Source organism: Notothenia rossii, assembly GCF_949606895.1.
Source record: "Notothenia rossii genome assembly, chromosome: 1".
Taxonomy (NCBI): domain Eukaryota; kingdom Metazoa; phylum Chordata; class Actinopteri; order Perciformes; family Nototheniidae; genus Notothenia; species Notothenia rossii.
The window spans coordinates 6,069,673-6,075,948 of record NC_136912.1 but is presented as its reverse complement, the minus strand read 5'-3'; positions in this window follow the sequence as shown (position 1 = coordinate 6,075,948).

Below are 6,276 nucleotides of genomic sequence, written 5' to 3'. Positions count from 1 at the left end.
CTGACTGTTACATAGTGATGTCACTTAGTTCAGGAAGTAAACAAATGATTCCAATGGTGGAGAGAACTTTGGGATTTTAGCCTTTGCAGACCATGTACATGCACACAAACCTATAGAACACATTACAGGAAAGAGAAAACCCCAAAAAGCTTAATAGGGTCTCTTTAACTTTTTGTATTGACATAAGTAGCTTAATCAATCAATCAATGTTTATTTATATATAGCCCAATATCACAAATGTTACATTTGTCTCAGTGGACTTCTCAGTTAGTACAGAATATCAGTATGACAATTAGGGCTGCACGATATTGGAAAAAACTGACATTGCGATTTTTTCCCTTACGATATATATTGCAATATGAAAACATATAATACAGGAACTGTTTTTTTCCCCGCAAACCATCCTTTCTTGAACTTTAATGCAATATAATTGTTATTTTTTTAACAATATTTAACCGGATGAAGGATTTTAGTCAAGGACATCTGGATCTTAAATGATCAGAGCAACAAGCTGAGCTAGCTCGGTTAGCAGCGCGGAACCGACTTTATTCAGTGTTTTTACCTTTAATCACCGTCCGTTTGCTTTGGAGATTTGATTGTGATTGGTAGTTTGCTGTCACTCACTCAAGGACCCCTGACATGAGAGCCGCACAAGTTTTCCTTTTCTAGCAAGCAGCAAAATAATTTTAACATGACGTGTTTGAGTTCATTTGCCTACTTAATATCCCAAGTCCAAAAAAATAAACAAATCGCGATGTGAATATCGTCAAGACACGATACATCGTGCAGCCCTATTGACAAAACGACACCCTCTGTCCTTAGACCCTCACATTGTACATGGAAAAACTTCCGGAGAAAACCCACAGTTTAAAGGGGAACATGGGGGAAACCTCAGGGAGAGCAACAGAGGAGGGATCCCTCTCCCAGGACGGACAGACGTGCAATAGATGCTGTGTGTAAATCAAAGAGATAATACATTTCACAGCGTAGGTGGACCAAATATTTGGAAATCCATGTGTCTGTAATAAGAAGATGAATCCACGAGGATGTCAACAATCCTGTGGGAGCCATCAGAGAAGTAGTATGATGAGTCAGGCAGGATCCGCAGAGACAGGTTCAGCTACGAATCGAAGTCCAGGACTCAAATACAGGACTCAGGACACAGGACACAGGATCCAGGACACAGGACTAAGGATCCAGGATAGAGGATCCGGGACTAAGGATCCGGGACTCAGGATGCAGGATGCAGGATCCAGGACACATGATTCAGGATCCAGGACACAGGACTCAGGATCCAGGACACAGGACTCAGGATCCAGGACACAGGACTAAGGATCCAGGATAGAGGATCCGGGACTCAGGATAGAGGATCCAGGACTCAGGATAGAGGACACAGGACTAAGGATCCAGGATAGAGGATCCGGGACTCAGGATAGAGGATCCAGGATAGAGGATCTGGGACTCAGGATAGAGGATCCAGGACTCAGGATGCAGGATCCAGGACACAGGACCGTAGCAACAGGATCAGCCACGACTCAGGATCACGGCGTAGATAGACACCAAAAAGACATTTGGGGGAAGCTGGTTTATTGGGAACATGAGAGTACACAGGTACAGACAGAGAGAAGGAAGAAGTAAGGTGTCCCCCGACAGTCTAAGCCTATAGCAGCTAAACTAACGTGTCTACGTACATGCACTCCCTTAGGATAGGGTGAGGGAAAAGAGTAGGAACTAAGATGTACGCGCCACAGCTATACCATGAGCGCATCGCTCCTAAAAAGTGTTTCTGGCACTGACACCAATGAACAGTTGTGCTTCGACTCGGCAGGGATCAAGGCACGTCTATGCCTCTCCCTGCTTCCATCGTGTACACACAACCAGATTACATCCCATCAGTAAGGAAAGAGAGTAAGAACTGAGATGTATGGTGAAGAGGCACAACGTGTCTATGTCAATGCATCTTTCTGTAAAAGCTGCTCATATGTTTTATATGTACAATGTTAAAGTAACTTGTAATGCCAAATGCAATGAAATAAAAAGTACAAATACTGCTTCTAAAATATAGTAAATCAGACAAAGTACACAACTAATAACTGTACCTTAATGTTGGAAAATATTGAAGTACACAAAGTAAAAATGTATTACGTTGTTTATTTAACACAAAAGTTGCTGTGTAGAAAACACAATCTAACTGAACCATCAACAGTTTTGAGAAAAAGCGATTGTTAAAATTACATTTTAAGTAAAAGTGTTCTGGTTCTAGCTTTTCAACTATAAATATGCTTTTTAAGTATAAAAAAATATAAATAGCTTTCGGGACAGGCGGTCACACAAAACAAGAAATTGTGATGTGAAATATTTCCCTTTTTCTCTGCCAATGATAAATGAAGAAAAGCATTTTAGTTGCAGCTCTTGTCAATACCTTATTGATTAAGTAATTGCAATATGAAAAATACAGCTGTAGATGTTTTTATGAAACATTAATGTGTTATGTGACGTTTAAAAAGCTGCTAAATACCGTTTTTTATTATTTTAAATGTGAAAAATATCTTCTTTTATTCCCCAATTGTTGCTTCAACGCTGTCTGAGTTCCTGCAGCCTTACTGTAGTTTCTTTATCTTAACTCACCTGTCAACAAAACAAAAGTCCTCTTAGTTGTTCCTGTTATCCCTGCCATCGAACTCCCAGCACATGTATCATGAACACAGTGTAAAAGCTGTCGTTTCTTGAAGGTTCATAGATGATGTTTTTTTTCTTCGGGGGCCTTTGAAGGTCTGGCTGGTCGCGGCCGAACTCTGGCCAGAAGGCATCTGTTACTCAACAACATCTGTTCCTGTTACTCTCTTTCTCCCAGCATGCCGAGGGACACGCAGGCTCTCCCAAGGGTGGCCCTTTTGTGTGCCCCATTGTCAATTCCATCATTGTCTGTTTCGAAGTCTGTTCCCATAATGCCGCGGGGTTATAAACCCCTTCAGAGGCCATTTCTACCGGGCGGATGATTTACAGTTATTTGTGTCTAAAAAACAATCAGCGTCTCTATGTTGGGGGGAGGGAGGGGGGGTTGGATTAAGAAAGAGAACTGAGGGGAATTTAAAGAGGTAATGGGTAAGACATTTAAATAGGCTGATTTTATAACACATGTTTACTTCAGCTTCGTATGTTTATATAAATATTTATTTAGTTTATTCTAAAATGGTTACGAATTGTAAATTTCCCGTCGGATAATTAAAGTGTTTTGATTTTAAGCCAAATCAGAATGAAAATACTTGAGTTAGTTATCCCAGGGGGGAATTAGGATTTGTGACAGTTGTACCATTAGTAAGACTTCCTCTCTACAGCAAAAATAACTTTAATGGGGCATATCTCCGCGTTTGAATTGTTTTTTGGAGATCTCCTAAAGTGTTTTTTTTTTTGTTCTTAGAAAAAAGTCAGAATTCTTAGATTTTCTGAGTCTTCTTTTTTGATGTTGAAAATGTTGGGGGGATTTTCAGAAATGTACAAGAAAACTTTACTTTAATGTAAAAAGCTTCAGTTTTTAGTGAGAAAAATCCCCACGACAGTTATTTTTACTGTAAGCAGGAGGGAGGAAAACCCATAGTATTGGAAAATGTCACAAAACCCCTTCCCCCCCCTAATTTAAATGTCCCACCTAACTTATTCCCCCCTGATTTAAATGTCCCCCCTAGCTTGAGCAGATATGTAAGATAACTTTTCAGTGTAAAAAGCTTCAGAAATTAGTGAGAAAACCCCACTAAAGTTATTTTAGCTTTAAACGGGAAGGGAGGAAAACAGTCCAACTGTCACTAATCCTATTTTCTTCTAGAAATAAACGTAGTATTTTATTCTGATTTAATGTTTTCTCTTTTGCTTTTGCAACATTTTTTTTAGATTTCAGTGAGAAACCCCCCACAAAACTGGAAGTGTGGAAAACTCACAGAACTGGAAAATGGTACAGCTGTCTGGGATAATTCAAGTATTTTGAATCTGATTTAAAGTCTTTCTCTTGTACTTTAGCAGATATGTAGGCCTACGAGATAACTTGACCACAGTGTAAAAAGCTTCAGAAATTAGTGAGAAAACCCCGCAGTAAAGTTCTTTTTGCTGTAAACTGGAAGCGTGGAGGACCTAAAGTGTTGGAAAGCTGTCATGAATCCTAATTTCCTCCTGGGATAATTCAAGTATTTTGCTTCTGATTTAAAGTTTTGTCTTGTACTTTAGCAGATGTCCACAAAAAAACTTTACTTCAATGTAAAAAGCTTCAGTTTTTAGTGAAGAACCCCCCACTAAAGATAGGTGTGCTGTTAACAGGATGTGTGGAAAAAGTGTTTGAAAATGGTACAGCTGTCATGAATCAGTTTTCTCCTGTACTCAGTGCTTGAATTGGGCCGGTACTCACCGGTACGCAGTACCGGCACTTCTGATTTTTACCCATGTGGTACCGGCACTTCTTACTGAGTACCGGCAAGGTGCCGGTACTCAGTAAAATGCCGGTACTCAGCCGCCGGCAATATACGTATATATTGTAAACGCAACGCAGCGCAAATGTGGGTCTGACTCTGCCTCACAGAGGGTGACTGGCTGTCTACATGACGTGGCCGGCCGACATTGCCACTTTCATACAGATCATACTAATGGCCTCGATTGGTCTCTGTGTGTCATTCAAGCTCGGAAGGGTGTGTGTTGGTGTATGTGTGGCGCGAGCGAGCGAGAAAGAGCGCGCACCGGTTACGTGTATTGTTGTTAGCATCTGGTGCTAGCTAGCTGCGCTAACGGATATAAGGAGCTGTTTCAACAACAAGGTGGAGGGACAGTCCTTTGCTGTCAGACTGAGAGGCTGATAACTACAGCTCTGGTGAGGTAAATTACTCTCTGAGTCTTTAGATAGTTAACTTAGTTTAAGTTATCTCAGTGGGTCTCAAACGGTTCGGTCACCATATGTAAACACATATTTCCATTTGAGGGGGTAGTGATTAGTAAAATATGCATGAATAATACAAACAAAATGTTAACTAGGTGAAAAAAGGTAAGATAAACTTGTTGAGAGCTAAAACTAGTCTTTGCTGTTGCCTCAAAGAGGAGCAGGGGGGAGAGGAGGGAGACAGGAGAGGCCGATTCAGGAGCCCAGACACACTCACAACTATAAATGAACCAAAAACAAATAAATAAACAAGTTTCAATGTTTTTTCATATTGGATATTGTATGTTATTGGTTATGGCCATGTACTTATGATTTTATGATTATTTAAATGTATACATTTTTGTTTCATATGGGTGTAGTCTCTTTATTTCCCCCTCAAAATGCACCAGATTGATGCATTTAAGTCCAACATTTAAAAAAAAATCTTACCGGGGGAGCATGCGGAAATATCAGCCTGAAATTACAATGGGCTTTAATGGAGACATGTTGAACGTTTTTGTCACTTCACTTGTGTGAAAGTATGAATGAACAGTTAACAGTCAAACTCGCATGAAGATTTGTTGAAGTCTGAAGAATTTCTCCATTGACTTCAATGTTAAAAATGTGATAAATTATGGGATGTTTCTCTGGAATTATGAAAGTTATGAATGAGAAAAGTAATAGCCATCGATTCCCGACCGAGCTGAACGTTTTGATGTTTGTTTGGAGTTTCTGCGATGTTCAATGAGGGAGGAGAAGCGCGGCAAAATACCGGGTGGAATAATAACAATAAAGAATTTTGTGCGTAGAAGAACAGATCACTAAATGATCAGATTTACATTAGGTTTCCCTCACAGTGACTCCTCTCACGTGGAACATTTACAAAAAGGGAAAAGGAAAAGTGAGGGACATAATATATAGGGGGGAAAGTCCTCACAACAATAATCTCCTGAGCACAGCGACCACACTTCAGAGGTTCCGCCCACTGATCTCCGACCTTGTCAGGTATTGAACATTCAATAAAATGAAGAACACAGAATTACTTAATATAACACAGAATGTGTGTGATTATACAAAATGATTTACAAATAAACCCCACTGCATATTTACAACTGTTACATATGTACAAAAGACACTTGAGGTTTAAAAGAAAAAGCTTCAGGTTTTAGTAAGAAAGACCCCCGTAAAGTTATTTTTACTGTAAACGGGAAGCGTGAAATACCCAAAGAACTCGAAAATGGTACAGCTGTCATGGATCCTTCCTTTTCTCTTATACTTGTGCAGATGTACAGTCAGTTCTTAAAGAAAAGCTTCCAGTTTTAATTAGAAAACCCCCCAGTAAAGTTATTTTTGCTGTAAACAAGAAGTGTAGATAACAA